The sequence below is a fragment of the Cygnus atratus genome, chromosome 5 (genome assembly GCF_013377495.2).
Source record: "Cygnus atratus isolate AKBS03 ecotype Queensland, Australia chromosome 5, CAtr_DNAZoo_HiC_assembly, whole genome shotgun sequence".
NCBI classification, from domain to species: domain Eukaryota; kingdom Metazoa; phylum Chordata; class Aves; order Anseriformes; family Anatidae; genus Cygnus; species Cygnus atratus.
In genome coordinates, this window is record NC_066366.1 from 58,468,364 (window position 1) to 58,486,724 (window position 18,361).

Consider the following 18,361-nt stretch of genomic DNA (forward strand, 5'->3'; position numbering starts at 1 on the left):
TTTCAGGTGTCTTTTCCTCTTGGTCACAGGTTATTGCCAGTTTCTGTGGACCTATCGGTTTTGTAACTGAGTGGGCCAAAAGATTCAGACCCCTCTGAATTCACCTCAATGGTCAGATGTGGATGTGGGTTGGTACCAGCAGTTGGAGGTGGGAAGCTAAAGGATTTTTCCAAGACCTATTTCATTGCAGGTATGATGCACAGCTTGGTTTTTGTGTTTACCCGCCCTTTTCTTGGTATCTTGACACAGTCTGTGGAGTAAGGATTTTTTCTTGAATAAAATGATGTGTTGTAGAAATGCAGAGAGAGAGCTTTGGGTGCTTTCTTTGAAGTGTCTGAGAGATCATTTGTGTGTGCTGCCAGCAGTATCTCAGTGAGAGCAGCAGAGATGGGAGTTATGGGACTGCCATGTTTGAAGTTTGCAACCTCTCTCTGAAGTTAATTTCTATATTAATTTGATCCATAACAATTCCATACCCATCACAGTAGTTAATTTCTATATTAAACTGATCCAACAAACCCATACCATCACAGTTAAGCCATGATAAGTTCTCCCTTTTATGAACATGACTTCTGCAAACAGTGGGAGGAGAAAAATGTGTGTATTTATCTCAAAATCCTGCAAAAGCACAGCAGCTGGCAGGAGACTTGGGCTTGTGTTGCCCTTGAAAATGCTTGATTGTTCTTAGTTTTCTTTTGCATTGACTTAACCTGAAATTAATATCCACTAACAACTAATTAGTGCTGTGTGCTTTTGTGAACTGAAACTTTCTTAAAGCACAAGCAGAATGTGTCTGGAATCATACAAATAACAGACCTGAAGTGCGGCAGGTTAACTTGTCTGGGTGCACTTCAACTCTTAGGTCAGTTTTGATGTGTGTGAGTTGACTTCAGTATTGTTAAGAAACAGATTTGACCTTTATATTTGAAACTGCAAGTAGCAGGCATTCAGAAATTGGCGTTGTATTAATTGCTTAACCCCGGGGGAAGCTTTCATTCAGGAAGCAGGATCAGATTTTTTCCAGTAAATGAAAATTAGAAATCCAGATAGATTACCTGACTGAAGAAAAGTGTCTGTCTTTATTCAGAGGTGACAGTAAACCTATGGTACAATATTTCTGAGCAGCAGGGGAATGTTATTTAGTGAACACATGAAAGAAAACAGATTTACTCACATCCAGCACGTTCCTAAATTTCCTCTCTGTTTAATCTTTCCTCTGCAGGTGAAACCCAACACTGGCTTGCCAGCCCCCGTGCTCCTTGCATGTGAACTTCCCAGAACCAGAGAATCACAGAATGGTTGGCAGGGACCTCACAGCCCATCTACTCCCAGCCCACGTGTGCTGGGGTTTGGTAGGGATGTGGTCATTTGCAGTTATTCAGCAGAGCTTTTATGCTTGTGAAAGAACTGACACTTCAGGTGCACCTCACAAAGCTCGTCTGTGTTTGTCATTGTTAATCTGGAATGACTTCACCCCGTTCCATGAAAAACATCTCCTGTTGTTTGGCTCCTCGGTCTGTTCTGGGGGGTAGCAGTGAGTTGTGGTTTGGTGTCTGCCTCTCTGGAGTGGGAGAGAGGGGCAGCAAAGGTGGGCTGGCCCCTGCCAGCCCCTGCTCCACCACGGAGTCAGACCTTCTGCCTTTGAAGTAAGTGTAACGGCTTGATGGAAGCAGGATAGGGCCTTCACTAAATTATGCACAACATAAACACCCTTCGAGCATAAAAGCCAGTTCCTGTTTGTCCCTGGGATGAACAATTTGCCAGTGAAGCGTGCAAGAGAGGCAGAAGCTGCTCCCAGGGCTGGGTGTGCTCTCAGCCTCTCACGGTTCCAGGCAGCACGGCTGCCGCTGCCGTGTTTCACAGGGCAGGGAAAAGGGGAAGGAAAGAGTGAGCGGGGAGGTGGCAGAGGCGGCAGTTCGGTCTGTGAGTTTATAAATGTCTGTTACAGAGAATCACAGGATGGTTTGGGTTGGCAGGGACCCACAGCCCATCTAATCCCAGCCCCTGCCATGGTCACGGACCCCTGCCCCCAGCCCCATCCAGCCTGGCTTTGGGCACTGCCAGGGATGGGGCAGCCACAGCTGCGCTGGGCCAGGCATTGTTGTACTGTGCTCCACTTCTTGGTTCCTTATCGGAATTATTTGCAGATAACTCGATCTTGTGAAGATCTTTGGTAACTGCTTGTTTTCCTTACCAGTTTACTAAGCTGCAGGGGAATGGTGGGCTGATGGGAATGGAGCGGGATTAACTTCAGTTGCTGTTGTCATCACGGTCTGTCCTACTCCGATTTCAGCACATGCATTTCTTCAAGTTGTACGTCTTCATGTCTTTAGATCCTTTGTGATCTGCATTTTGAAAGTATTTCTACCTTTCTGGAAACTGAGTGACAGAAAATATTACTCTTCACTTTGATTCTATATACTCTTGCTGCAATTTCGACACCAATATTTTTATGGGAACACATTCTCTTTTCAATTCAATATCAATTTCAGTCTCACCCTCTCATGTTCTGAATAAAGATTTGATGCTGATAAAAATCCCATAAAGGCGGCACTCGAGCAGCCGTTGCCACAGGAAATCAGAACTGGCAATGGGAAATGCGAGGAGGGATTCAAGAGAGTTCTCTGCGCTAATTTAAAACAATCACTTGGGAAGGTTAAATATTTAATAAAAGTTTAAAAGAAAAATACGCAATTTCAGCAGATCACCAAAGGACCATTGCATCCCAAACCTGCTATTATTGATGCTGGAAAGTACGTTACGCAATAAAGCTGAAGCACAAATGCAGACTTCACTTTTCTGGATGTTTTTAATACAGGAGTTCTTAGTTACCAGTGGAGCACAAATCATGGCAACATTCACTACTTTGGACCCAGATTAAAACCAAGAAACACACACATGCAGGTAAGAAAGCTGGAAGTAACGGTAACTCAGTCCTTATTCGGACTTCTCCATAGTGATGGAGAGCTCTGCCTATAAATTAGCATGGTTGTGGATTTTTTTGTTTGATACCATTCTTGCAGATATATAAGGAGTGAAAGCATACATCAGTAAAATGTTACAGTACCTTAAATTGTAATTATTCCTGCCACATATTATTCTTTGCAGGATCTTGTAAAGTTTGCATTCACAATTTCATGTCTCTTGTCTTAGGGAAAAATGATTTCTTCCTGTACTGTTTTTTTTCTCTGCTTATCCTATCCAGAGCAAGGGAGGACGAAGTCTGGACTCTGGGCTCAAACTCTGGTTCTGTTGTGGTGTCAGTGGCTGCCCAGCTGCACGTGCCTCTGAAATAATCCCCATGTTTCAATCTGGCAGCAACGTAAGATGTTTCTTTGGCATCTCAGAGCATGCAGCATGCGGCAGAGTGCTGGGGAGGACAGCAGTCCGTGTGTGAGCTGGGCACCGTGACTTGAGAGAAATTGTGGCTGACTTGTTTTGATGATGGAAACTTTTATTTATACGTGAAGATCTCAAATACTGGTTTAAAATTATTTTATTTGGGCATCTAGAGAATGCAGGTGCAAAACTTTTGGGATCCATTTGAAGAAAGAAGCCTCAAGACTTTACTGCACCAGTGACCTTGGTGAACTGTGTCAGTTTAGGACTGGTACGTGAGAGATCAGGAGAAGTAGGTGGGATGTCCCTTGCTATGAAGTACAGTATTGGTGGTTTTTTTTTTTTTAAGGTTTGTGTAGCTGTAGATTTGCAGTAGGAACAGAGAGTTGCATTTGCTATGCTACACTTCCTCAAAAAATGCACACCAACTATACCTGAACACGCAAATTTAAAACTTACGTTACCAAATGAGTGCTTGGCTGCCAAGCAGTTGTAGGTTTCCACATCAGACCTTTTTGACAAAACTAAATGGGGAACAATTACATTTGTCATTATGCCAGCACTGCAGAGACAATACCCAGAGGGACAACGATATCTTGGATCAGCTGGGGTGGTGTTTGTGCTTGACACCCTGAATCAAAGCCTAGCTGAGGCCAGCACTACACAACCTGTTCTTTACTAGAAAGAAATGAGCACTTTATAAAACAATTCTGTTTTGCTAAATGACAACATACAGTGATGCATGGGTTAGAGGAATACTTCTAGATACCAAACCAAGGTAGTCATAAAGATCTCAGATAGCCTTCTACATGTGTATGTCATTAGAGCGACAAGAAGATTAAATGATTGCTGGAGATAATTCTTAGTTAAGCTGAATTTGTTAAGTCCTAACTATTGCAAATAATAGAAAGTATTGAGGCAATAAAGGATTGTAATAGGAGCACAGAGGCATCCCACCCCATCCCAGGGAATGAATGGTGGCATTTTGGTAAAACATCTTGGCTAAAACATGCCCAAATCCTTCTTTATTTTTATAAGTGTTATTATTTTAACATTTCTGTTGTGGTTGATTGTGAGGATGCCTAGACAGCAAGCAAATGAGCTCTTGGTCATTATGAACCAGCTCAGTGGCACGTGCAACGAGGAAGTGCTTCTCATCCTTTTAGGCGTTCACCTGCTGCCCAGGACATTGTGTTTCTCAGTTTTCACCTCATTTTTGCTCCACCTGTTCTAAGCCTGAACATTTATTATGTTTCATTTAAGAATTTGCTCCCATTTGTTTTCTAACCTGTGCATGCATTCAGATGAGACATAAGTAGTTGTGGATTCTTACAGGCACGTGTAATATAGTAGGCTCGTTTGCTGATCATTAGCTTTATTAACATGGTAAAGTTGGCACATGGAGAGTCACCTAGTTACGCGTTAATATGGCAGTTTTAACTGTCCTGACAATACCCCTCAAATATACCCCACCCCACCCGCACCCCCCTCCCCCCCAAAAAAAAAAGGGCCCAAGACTTGATTCTAGTTCACAATTTCTGTAGGTCTGGGTGTTTTTAAAGAGTTTGGTTCATGAAACGATTCAGAAAAGCTCTGTAGTATTCTGTAAAGGAAAAATCAGCGTTTCTCAGATGGCTCTATAAATAAATTTGGTAGCTTCAGAAATAAGTGAAGGTATTTCGAGAGCTCCAGGCGTGTTTTTGCACATAATGCTCTGGTGAGCTAACAGAGGAAATGAACTTCCTCTTGTTTGCAAAATAGAAACCCCCTCAAGTTCTTAACATTTTTTCCATGCTGCTCAGAGAGTTAAGCTATGACGCAGGTTTTTCTTGTCGATCACAAGCTTCCACACCTAGCATGTTCCTGAGCCCTCCTACAAATCCTCAAAGAAAGGTGACAGCGTTAGCGAGTGAGGATGCAAACCAGCACGCTCAGTTAGGTCAGAATCACAGGTATGGGAGAATAAAGTGTGTTCATATAGCCAACCTATAGAAGAAAATAGGAAGAACAGGTAGTGGTGTGTTTGTGTCATTTTTCCATTCTTTTTTCCCTTTTTTTTTTTAAAAAAAAAGTTGGTTTAATGTACTATTCAACCCAGGGTCATTTAGCATAGAAGACAGAGTTCTCTGGTACCTCTGAGAACCTCCTGTCCTTGTTCTCTTCTTGACCTCGCACTATTTCTGCCATTAAGCCATTTCTGTCCTTCAGGCAAAGGTGAGCTTGGCAGTTACCAGGATGATTTCCAACTGTAAAGCTCCCAGCACAAGAGCTGGGACAGCACCAAAGAAACAGGAAACACCGTTTTTAAAAAACAACATGCTTTTACTCACCAACCTGCAGGAACATTACCGAGTGCTCTACAAGCACTGTTTGGTTTGCTGACGTTTTGGGCCACGTGGTCTCCATGCAGCATGCGGAGCGTGGCGTCTGTGTGCCTGTTATTGAGCACAACGTGCAGAGGAATCTCGTGTTCATGCACACCTGCTGAAATGATGCTCCAAGAAGTACTTTGTGTGACGGAGCAGGTGGAGGAGCTTGCAACTTGCTTATGCAGGTGATCAGTCAGCTATCAGAACTGTTGTAATGTGGTGGATGTTAAAGCAGCTACGTAAGCGGAATATTCTAAATATACACGTGGAATAATAAACCACTGGTAATCTTCTGGAAGGAAATGGTGTTCTGACATTCAGAGCTTACTTCTCCCAGATTTGAGACAGGATTCGAACTTTATTCCATTGACTCTAGTACAACTAAAAATAAACCACCTCATTTTTAAAGGCACACCTTTAGGCTTTACATAGTTACATCGTTATCCTCAAGGAGCAACTTTAGGACTGTTAACCCTTACAGCCCAAGCACAACTTAGGTGTCTAAAAATGGATATCTCAGTTTTTGTTTCCCAGCCAGGGGAAGCGAGGCAAAAAGCTCCTCAGGTGCACGTGAGAGATCTGTGCCAGAACTGGCTCGGAGCTGAGAACTCCTGCTGCTCTCCTCCAGTTCTTCTGCACGAGGCTGCTGTGGCTTTGGCCTCTTCTTCTGGAGCTTATCATATTACTTGGAATTTACTCTGTTCATTTAATGCCTTGAAGCCCCTGCTGAGGTCTAGACCCCCCAAAGACAGAGATGGTCCATGCCACAAGGAGTATGCAGCCGATATACTAGAGGGAATAAAACATACATAAACAGAAGCAGATGGGTGAAGAAGGTAGGCAGGATGTGGCCTGAAAAATAAATAAATAAAAAAAATAAAATCCCATCTCACAGGTCCATACCAATTTTTTGTCAAGCTTTCATGGACATTGGTGGCAAGGAAGGGAATGTGGCCTGTGCTGGTTTTAAAGAATCCTTGAAGGAGAACCAAGACATGACTTTGTGATTGCTTCCTGAGAGCCCCTCAGGACTGCAAGGGGTGGCTCAGGGGAGGAAGCAGGAGAACCTTCATTTGAAAGTCAAAGAGGTGACAGAAACTCCTACTTGATGTGTATTGGTGAGGTCAGAGTAAGACAGGTCTAACCCACATGGCCTCTCGTGTGCTCCATCAAGGCTGAATTGCAAGCACAAATGGCTTCCGTAGAGATGACAAGGGGACACTAAGGTCACGGAGCCCTATTTTCATGAAGCGGTGAGACCCAGGGAGGCTGCACAGCTCCAAAACATGCTGGAGATGTTGCAGTGCCTCTGTCAAGTGTGAGACTGCAGCACCGTGCTGCTGGCGTCTCATGGACAGCAGTAATGACGAGCCTTCAGAGCACCCAGCAGGGCTCCGTCTGGAGAGAGAGGAATAAAAGCCAAGATAACCATGAACAAGATGTGCAAGAGGAGCAGTGGCAGCGGCAGCCAGTGGCACAGGCAGGAGGAAGGGGTGCGGCTCGGGAATCGTCTAAGACATATCCGAGACACTTTAGGATGATGCCCTGCAAGGTGATCACAGTTTATATTTCAGTAGATCCACTTAGCAGACATGGCGGTAGGATTCCTGATGGTTCTGTTCTACCAAGGTTATTTTCCTTGCTAGGAGAAGGCAAGCACGGACAAGCAACTGCTTGTGCCAGTCTGACAGGCAGCTGCTCTTGGGCAACGAGGGATGTGGGGATGAGAGCATGCTCAGCTCAATTTCTCTCCTCTGAGCAAGGATCTTTGCCAAGCTCTGACCTCAGACCTCTCACGCTTTGCACCTGTACACACGTGTCACATTGCTGGAGAACAAACCGTCCCTGTGAAACATCGCAGAGCTCAGCCTGCTTCGTTCCCACTGCCCCAGCCCTGCTACTCCAAAGCCATGTCAGGAGTGCACCAAATGTCATGTGCCATGCTTCAGTCACTGTGCACAGGCCGGGGGCTTACAGTTTGGGAGCCCTGAGGTGGGATCTGACCTCAGCAAGGCTGGGCAGGCGCTGCAGGCTGCGCTCAGAGCGTGGCTCTGTGGTGGGTGGGCTGTGTCGAGTGCAGGGTTCGGAGCTGGGGAAGCCCAGGCTGTGATGGCAAGTAGCTCCAAGATAAAACTGCATGAAGGCTCTTCACCTGGGTGAGATGAAAGCAATCTTGTTGGGTTTTCTTGTTCTTATGTTGTCAAAGAGCTGGAAAGGAGAGCATTAATGGCAAGCCTTAGGAATGGCTAAAAAGGAGGTGGCTGTAGTGGCAGATGAAGGGGCACGCAGAGGCTACTGCCTTCTGAGTTCTGCTGGAGTGCCTTCATCTGCCCGCTGTGTTCCCCAGCATGTCTTGTAAGCTGCAGTGCCTCTCGATCCATACCCACGTGGGATGGCAGTGCGAGGTGTGTGATGGAGCGAAGGCTGTGCTCGGTTCCCTCTGTAGATTGCTTAAGAAGCAGAGATGATACAACACGGGTTTCATTTCACTGAAGTTTGACAAGCCCATGGAGCTTTCCTACCAGGTCTGTTTGGTTAGCGACAGATGAGTATTGTTGCATTTAATGCGCTAAAGCCACTGATAATGCCTTTAAAATCTTTCTCAGAAACCAGGGCAGGTCTTCAAAGGCTGTGATCATTCTTAGCCTCCATTATGAGAAAGTTAAATATGCTGTTAGTACACATTTGGGCTTTCCCCAAGCCATGGAAAACACCTGGAAAGCATATGAAACACACTCTAACACCTCCTGAAAAATCTTAATTTGGATAAAGTCGCATATTGTCTCTGCCTCTCTTTTATTCTTAATGTAGGGGAGAAAAACTTCCTTCACACAACGTAGACCTTTTGGAAAACTGTACAAATCCCATGGGGTGACGCTGTCTCTGAAGGCTGTGTAATGCAGACTATGAAAAGCTGCCAGGGCAACCCAAGGGCTTCAGCCACCACCATCGGGGCCGGTTTTGCAGGAGCCCACCTGCTGAGGTGAAACACTGGTGGGAGATCCACCAGCAAAGAAGTGGTGGTGCTGGTGATGTTACTGCATCACTTGCACCACAAACCTGCTTGGAAGCCTGCTTAGTGAAATGCATTTCTTTAGTCGTGTGATGTTAGAAACACTGAATCTTTCCAGGAATAAAAGAGCTGGCCAAGCTGCAGCTGTCACAGCAAGGCACAAGTGCTTTGGATTTAAAACAAAACAAAACAAACAAACAAGAAACCAGCACAAGTCGTAAAAATTATGATCTTATGTAGATGACACTTCTGGTGTTCTCTAAGTGACGCAGGGATATCAGTGGCTGGATTTTACACTTACAGAATGGCTAGGTAAAAGAGAATTACCTAATACGTTTTTTATCTGGGCGCGTTACAGTTACAACTGTAAGTTGTAACTCCTCAGCTGGCTAGAAATGTGCACATAGCAACATGGCCTCTATTAGTAACGTGGAAATACAACAAGCTGAACTCTACAAATAATTGTCATTTCTCTAATTTACGGTGCTTTGACTCAAGTGCAGTATATAATTATAATCCCAAATTAGATGTGAGTGGTGATCTGCTGGAGGGTAGGAGGGCTCTGCAGAGGGATCTGGACAGTCCGGACCGATGGGCTGAGGCCAGCTGTATGGGGTTCAACAAGGCCAAGTGTCGGGTCCTGCACATGGGGCGCAACAACCGCATGGCGCACAGTGGGCTGGTGAAGGAGTGGCCAGAAAGCTGCCTGGTGGAAAGGGACCTGGGGGTGTTGGTTAACAGCCCGATGAATATGAGCCAGCAGTGTGCTCAGGTGGCCAAGAAGGTCAATAGCATCCTGGCCTGTATCAGGAATAGTGCAGCCAGCAGGACCAGGGAGGTGATCGTCCCTCTGTGTTCAGCTCTAGTGAGGCTGCACCTTGAGTGCTGTGTTCAGTTTGGGGCCCCTCACTACAAGAAGGACATGGAGGTGCTGGAGTGTGTCCAGAGGAGGGCAACGAAGCTGGTGAAGGGTCTAGAGAACAAGTCTTACGAGGGGCATCTGAGGGGGCTGGGGTTGTTTAGCCTGGAGAAGAGGAGGCTCAGGGGAGACCTTACTGTGCTCTACAGCTACCTCAGAGGAGGCTGTAGTGCTGTGGGGGTCAGCCTCTTCTTCCAAGCAACAAGCAATAGGATGAGGGGAAATGTCAAGTTGCACCACGGAGGTTTACGTTGGATATTAGGAAAAATTTATTCACTGAACAGGTTGTGAGGCATTGGAACAGGCTGCCCAGGGAAGCAGTTGTGTCACCATCCCTGGCGGTATTTAGAAGACGTGCAGATGTGGTGCTCTGGGACACTGTTTGATGCCCCATGGTAGGCTTGGCTGCACTAGGTTAATGGTTGGACTTGATGATCTTAGATCAAGATCATCACCTAAATGATTCTACAATACACAGCCTCTGTACAACTGAAACCTACTCACATATTAAAAAAAACTTAGGGCATTAAATGTATAACTTGGACATGGCAATTTTTTAAATTTCTTCTGGACCAGAGGTTTCTATGAATACATCAAAATTAGGGTAAAATTAATTAACAGCAAAGAATGTAAATATCTAATTCTGCAACACATCTGTGAGAACTGCTGAATTCAGATTCAGTAGGATGACTGCACTGAGTGGGAATACTGATCAATATTTTCCTTGCAGAGGTCATAATGCAGAGAGAAAACGCCCTTCGGCATGTGGCAGTTTACCTATGTATATTATAGAATTCAATCTTTGAAGCTTTTTTTTCTATGTAATTACAATTAAAGGAAGCTTAGTCTCTCTGAAAGGCATGTGAGTGTGGGCCCTCTAGATGGGGTTCCTGCACTGTTCTGAGGAGTACTGGCTGCTTTGGGACCTCAGGTGCAAATAGGATCCCCCAGAAAGGAGGAGCCCTGGCTCCACAGCCTCTCCTCCACCGCCATACCCTGGAGTCCTTCATCTCTCCTGTGTGCCAGAGAAAACCACAGGAATGAAGTCAGAAGGACGTAAAGAGGCTGCTTATCCCACCTTCAACAGCCTGCGAGCGCTGCAGACTCTGCTCTTCAGCTAATGACTCCATATAGGATAGAACGCGGTCATTTATTACAATAACCAAAGTGTGAGAGGATGAATACCTGCGAGCTGAAACTGGACACCAGTCAAACTGGCAATAAGGTAAGTTATAATGGGGGGTGGGGCGCAAAATTAACCTTTCCAACAACTTCCCTAGATCCATGGAACACCATGGCACTGGAAGTTTTGACTGGATTATTTTTTTTTTTTTTTTGAGAAATGGTTTAATGCAAGTGCCATTTTGAGTTGTATCTCTTACCAGACTAAATTATCACAATTTTCTGGCCTTCTCCCTCTACAGTTTGGGCTGCACCCTGTCCCAGTTAAAATATTAACTAGAATAAATGCAACTCTTAGATGTCTTGCAACATGACTACTCAGTTTGGCAATGCACGTAGACTCCGCATAATGCATCGAGGCTGACTTCAGCCTGCACGACTATTCCACTGGCTTTCAGAAGGAACTTGTGTGATCTGAAGGGATGTTAAAAAAAACTTTCCCAAAGTGTCAAAAGGACTTTTTGTAGAGTCAAGAACAGAAATGGCTTAATGCTGGTTTTGGTCCGTGCTGTAAAGTCCCAGGATCACTCCTCTTCCCAGCCAGCAAGCCAGCTGGATCTGGGAAAATCACCGTCTTTCTCTTAGGTGTTATTGGAGTTTCTGAATGAGCAGATGTGATGAACTTGTCCTCTCCAGATGACCAGAAAAGTCTATTAATATATCTGTCCCCATTACAGAAGCAAAAATGTAAGGTGTTTCTGACTGGAGGTTTAACAAAGAACTGCTGGCGTTAGTTCCACAGGCAGTCTCAATTTCCAGGTAGGGTCTGCTGTGGCTGTTAAATGAGCTGGACTGTAATCTATCTGCAGCCTAAATGACCCAAACCCAGTCTCAACAATTACCTGGTGGTAGAGCTCTTGTAGCAGTCAAATTTGGCTACGATGAAGGGTGGCTGGTTTTGGATATTGGCAGGAGGAGAAAGTTGCTCTGAAGTCAACCTCAAGTGACTAACTAGTGACTGATGGATAACAGCTTTTGGAATAGTCCTTGATCACTTTACTGACCTTGATTAGTATTTTATGAATAATATTCTTAAAGGGCTTTTCAGCATTTATTTTGCTCCATCTTTTGTTTGCCAAAAGAAAATAAATAAATACATAGTCCACCAAAACGTACGTTCATAAGCCTTTAAGTTGTAGATAAATGTGAAGACCATTGTGCCTTGTTTGCATGTTACAAGGATCCAGATTTTCTTTAAGTGTTGGATTGATAATTCTGGGTAATCCTAGTGATAATTCAAACTACAGCTACTCACTACAGCATCGTGTTTAAGCACTGATAAATATTCTTTTTTTTTTTTTCCCTCAAACTTATTTCACTGAAAAAGATCAGAATTATCTTTGAACTCGTTAGCCAGGAGTACCAACTTTCATTGAATTCTACTCCCTTCTCTTTCCCCCTGTTAAGAAATTCTCACTCTCTTTAATTCAGTTTAATAATTCTGTTGAAGGCATCATGCCTTCTACACTCCTATAAATTCTCAGCTTTCCTTAATTTGAAACATTAAATGTTTAAACTTCAGATTCAAACACTTAAAAAAATGAAGCCAGCTCCCTTAAAATGCAAGTGCTAGCCCGGCCTTTCTAAATTGGGCTCTGAAGTGAAACTTAAGCTGTAAGCAGCACCGGATTGTTTCAGGACTGCGTGGATATGGTCCACGATGTAGGTGCAGTTCTGTGAGTGAAAAGAGTTGAGTGTCTTTGTCTTGAGTACTTTTCATAATAAAACTGCAGATGAACTCCTCTGAACAAAGGAGGGAGCCAAAGGAGCAAGGAGCCTTTGCAACCACCTCCCTGCTTTGGTTGCCTTGATAGTTAGCATGGCATGAAAGCACTAGAAGCTCTGAATGCACATGGGAAGGATTTGGCAAAGGAGCAACTTGTGTAAACAGAGTGCAGCAGTTACCGAAGCAGCAGCTAAGGGTATGCCAAGCAAGGAAGTCCCTGTATCCTTTAGTAAAGAATCCCCACACGTATGTGTGTGACCCTAACACAGAAACCTCTTGGTTTCACCTCCCAAAGCAGAACCAGATGCTCCATCCTGCTGGAGGAGGGAAAGAAGATGCATTCACTGGGTCAGATAAGGAACTGAAGGAAAGATAGCATCTTCAGTTTGGCTTTCAGATGTTTATCTGTGCTCCTGGTGTATTTTCTCTTCGTTTAACTTTGGATATATCATTTTCTTATCCATTTTCAGAAAATGCCTGCAAAGCTGCAGCAACCTTGTGCACCTTGGGACATGGGAATGAGAGAGACTAGTAAAGGAAGGTATAAAGGGAAGTTTTTTCCTCCTCAGAAGCCTGATGAATGGTGCATAAATACACATAAGGTTTTTAAATTGCATTTGTAACAGGGATGAGAGCAGCAGGAACAAAGATATATTTAAATACACACTTATGTATTTCATAACTATATTTAAAGGTGTTAAAGAACAACAAAGTTATGGGAGAAAATGATACTGAGAAAGAAAGGAAATAAGCAATTCACAGGAACAAAAGAACTATGGGATGAGAGAAACTTGTCTGGTGAATTGTGTGTCGTGCATTGCAGACACTGAGTGGTTTGTTTGTACAGTCTAATAGGTGTATGTTTGAGTACAGCATTATTCCTATTTCCCCCTAGGTTACAAGATCCAAGGAAATGGTTCTGGTTGAGCTAAAAAGAACAGTGAAATGGGCGATGTTTCCAAAGGGGAGGTATTATTCACTTACTGGGAAGGTTTGAGAATTCCTCTTGCAATGATTGGCCTTGGTCCCTCTCTCTTGTTTATAGCTTGAATTAGCAAGTCACATACTGAATTATGCCAAGTGACAGAAGGGAAAATTTCTGTGTGTGGAGCAGAGTCATGCTCCCACAGGGAATTGGCTTCCTTGGCATATCAGTGTTTTCAGGCACTGGTGACCCTCTGAGTGAGAAATGGAAAGAAGAATGATGAGCCAGATTTTCAGACAGGCACGCACAATTAAACACATTTGAATGTGCCTTATTTATGCTCATAAGGAGTTGTTTGTACTTCTCTCCTGACATGTTTCAGCCTACTGTAACCTTCTTTGATAGCCAGGCAGGTTGCTACCCTCCTGAAGGGTTTGATTAGCTTGACCTTTCTTTCATCCTTTCTAGCAGCAATGTAGCCCTGGCTGGCTAGAATAGATTTCAGCCCGCTGCAAAGGCATGCACAGTAGTTACAAATTAATTGGGGAGGAGAAATAAGCTAGATGTAAGCAATTCATATAGTGCAGCTTTCTGTGTAACAAACATCAGTAGAAATTATATATTACCTAATGACTTGGCCTACACTTGAACCCAGCTTTCTGGGTGGGGAGTAACAGATTTGGATGCCTCGTGTGACCACTGATATCATTCATGATGGTTTTACTCAAGCACACTTGTGTGTGAACCAGAACTTTTTGTACAGGCGGAAAAGTTACCCTACTTTTGGGGTTCTTGGGGTTGTACTCTTGTCCAGCTTCCCAGACAAGAAGGGAATTCTACATACATAAGCATGTGTCTTACTGTAGCAGGCAAATGGGTTCAGCGATGTTTTTGCTGAGTTAGTGGAAAAGTTGAATAAGCATGGCTGCGGTAAAAAAATGAAGATAAGAATAAGATAGATACAACTTTGCAGTTCACAGTTTATTTAAAATTACTTGCAAGTCAGTACAAGCAGTCCTAAAATCTTTTTTTGTAGATTAAAGAACCAAAAGAAGAACTGGAATATTGCAATTAATAAAATGTAAGAAATTCTTGGCAGAGTTCAGTGAATGCAGGTAGTCCACCTGATGTCAGTACCCATCTTTCTGTGGCCAGGGTATGTGGTAGGATAAAGCAAATGGAAGCTCTGCTCCATGTAGTGGAAAGTGCTGACAGACAGGTTGTTTTTTTCTGTAATATTGATTTTTCTGAGCACAATCTTTTTTTTTTAAAAAAACATCCTCTCAAGAAATTCTTTGGCTGTGTACAGCAGTCAATGGCACTTAGTCCCATTAGTGGGAAAATGGATGTAACCACCTAGGGAGTCTCTGTTCAAGGAAACACAGGAAGACAGACTGAATGGAGTCTCATCTTACTCAAACTAGTTAGACATTTTGACCAACAGCGTACTCTGTTTAACCACAGAAAATCTGCTCTGAGAGGATGTTGCCATTACTGGGAGTTGTATCAGAAACACCATCACCGTGATCACAACTCCGGTGAGAAACCTTTAAAATCTCTGGTTTCACAGTTCCTGCCTCCTGGGTTGCTCTGAAATGACCAAACAGTGAATTGAAGGATAAGATAGCTAATGATAACACGATACAATGCAAACGACATGGTATAAAATATCTTAAAGCACAATGAAAATGGGCCTAACGGTCAGTTTGTTAAAACACCACCATGAATTGCAAAGGTAATTGGAAGTGTAAATAACTTTGATTTTGTAAATAAAAAAGACTTGATGGGTTTTGGAGTGTGGCCAGTGTACTGGATTTTCAATGAAAATATGCATTTTACAGCCACTGGAACTTTCTGTTTTGGTATGATGGAAGAGAATATCCCATGAGTACCACAAATCAGAGAAGTTCTTGGTGATGAAGGTATACAAGGGTAGCTAATGCTGGATTACCTTGCACTCAGCCATTTTGGTAAACAGTCTGTTTAGAGGAAAAACATCAGGAATTTCATAATTCTTCAGAATTAAACTGGACATAAACATGCCTAAACAAATGGTATAATTCTTAGGGCCACAGAACAGATAGGTAGCTCACTGAAGATTTCCAAGCAAAATAAAAAAAAGTTAGTACACAGGGTCTAGAAGAATGCAAAGTGGTGTTCAAAAAGCTTTATTTTTTCCTTAGATACTTAATACAGTCAGTGGAGAGTGGTCACAAGCAGCTCAGAGCAAGCCTGCCATTCAGTGGAGAAAAGTTTTAATGGAGAAATGGTGAAGACCATTGCCAAACTGCCTCTCCCTAGCGACAAAGCAGCCTCATGATTGTTTAAGACTTAAATAGAGACTACTTGCCTGGACCTTAAGCCAAAGTAGCTCCCTTGTTGATTTTTTAGGAAAAAAACTGTGATGGGAATGGGTCCATGAACACACACACATGCACGCATACAGAGGTCGAATCTCGAGCTGGCATTGCTGCTAATTCACCCAGGCACTGAAGCGCCCTTGCTTCCAGGATGGGGGGCGGTACAGACAACATCAGCATTGTGTTGCTGCAGGAATATCAGGCTAAGACATACCCTGTGGCATATGTTGGCTGAACGTTAGCTGAGGTAGAGAAAACATACACCAGTTCCTGCCAATTCTGACAGCACCCTGAGCAGGGACTGGCTCTGAGCGTTAAGGAGAAGTCATTCTAAGTCATTAAGTCATTCTAAGAATATGATAGATCTCCAAAAACCACTTACTCTGGGAAAAAATAAACATGTAAAAGTTCTGACAGAGGTATTGTGCAAAGGACCTTTAGGCTTGATTACCAAGGTCATACATGGGGAAGCCATTACCAGTCTTCCTGCAGCTTTGGATGGATCAGGAGTACAACATATGTCCCTCTGTGCGTCCATTCCAGAAAGCAGGAGGATCTGAGCTGTGAAGAACCGCCACATACGACTGACTTGGGCTAAACTGATTTGTGTCTGGATCCGTGCTTCAACCTGCAAGAAGTATACTGGGCTGGGATTCCAGAAATAAGAATTTTGCATGGGAAATATGAGCCATCCTATTCAGCACAGTTTGTAAAAGTAGCAGCCATCTGTTGGGGTTTATAGAAGGCTGAGAAACACAGGATGTTTACTTTCATTCTGATGTGCAGTGGATGTGCCTCCTATGAGCAGACTTGGTACAATACTAATAAAACAACTGGGACATTAAGCCCAAGAGAAAAGCTCGTTAAATGTAGCAATTACATAAATTGAACTTGAGCAAGATAGAAAGCATCACAAACATACATGCACGCACATATGTACATAATCGCTTAAGTAAAGGGTCAGCAGAAAGCAGGTCAGATGGAAATTTGGAACGAATGCAGCACTAACTTCCAGACTAAATTGACTGCTTTCCTGGGTGCTTTATGGAAATAATAGGGGAAAGGTAAGATCAGAAAGGATCTGGTTTCCAAATAAGCCTACATAGTAGAATTATGAGCTGAGGTTCATGTAGGTAAACTCTCCCAAATGGAATCTGGTGTTTCCAGCCACACTGAAACATCAGCCACACAGCACCAACGGGACTGTGGGACCTCTCAAGGCAAGACAGCGACATTCCCGTATCACGGATGGAGACCGCCAAGAGCATGTAAGCACCTGAGAGGGGACCAGGTCCAGGTGTCTTCAACTCTAGGAAAATGTGACTCACAATGTGAATAACTTGATGCTACTGTGAATTTAACCACTAAACGAGAAATATTCCCATGAGAATTCAGAGACGTAAGCAGACTGCTGCAAACGCTAAGAGAAAGAATCCAAGAAATAACCGAAGATGCAGATGGAGACACTGGCAAACAGCATTAGCAACAGCTACAGTTGTTTTTGCCAACAAATGAAAAAGTTAAGTATAGTAAACCAAATCAAATTAAACATGTAGCAGCAATAGATGTACTACCTTCTTTTTTTTTTCTATTTTTTTAACCATTTTTCCCCAGCAGGTAATACAGTATCTTTGTAGATTGCAGTGGAAAGCAGACTACCTTCCCTAAATTTGTTTAATGGTTTGAATAAACAGATAACATTTTGGATGGCAAATATTTTTGCTAATGAAATTAAAATATGCATGCGTGGCATTCTGGTGGAGATACCCTGTAGACGATTACCAGCAGGAGCAACAATAGATGACAATTTTCTTGAAGAAACAATTTGAATTGATGATGGGCAACGGTAGTATGTAACAGCTTTGGCGTGCATATTTGCTATAATTCTGTCAATCTGTTAAAAGCAAGGCAGTGAGTTGTGGTGGGGACCAAGAGGCAAGAAGTTTAATTGCTTAAATGTACATATCGAAATACTGCCAAGTGTCATAGCACCAGGAATGACAAAATCTACAAAGCATATTCACTGCTGTGTATCAGAAGGGTACTGTGTAGCTTCAGGTAACATCCCCACCCCCTGGAAATAGATGGATCATGTTGGGAAAAGGCCTAAGGTGTGTTTGAATGGGTGCACAGTTAAATTTGGTGGGATCAGAACAGTCTGAATGTTAAGGAATGAAACTCTGGATCAGAAGCAGTGTACTTTGGAAGAAAGTTCAGTAACTCAGAAAATATGTTTTATGTAGAAGCTGGAGCAAATTTATTTTCATATTTTCCAAAATCTGGCTTATGTAGTATTTTAAGTGATCTGCTTAAAAGTAACTTTAAGTATCTTAAACGATGCTGCAGCAAGTTTTCACAAAAGGAACCTAAGATCATAATATGAATTTGATCTAGGTACGAAATCAGTAAAAAGAGAAAAAAATCTCATTGTAAAATTGTACTCAGCCAGCCACTGAACTTGGACTCAGCCAGGTGCTGCCCTTGGAGCATCTCACACTCAGACTATGAGATGGTGATAACCTTTCAAG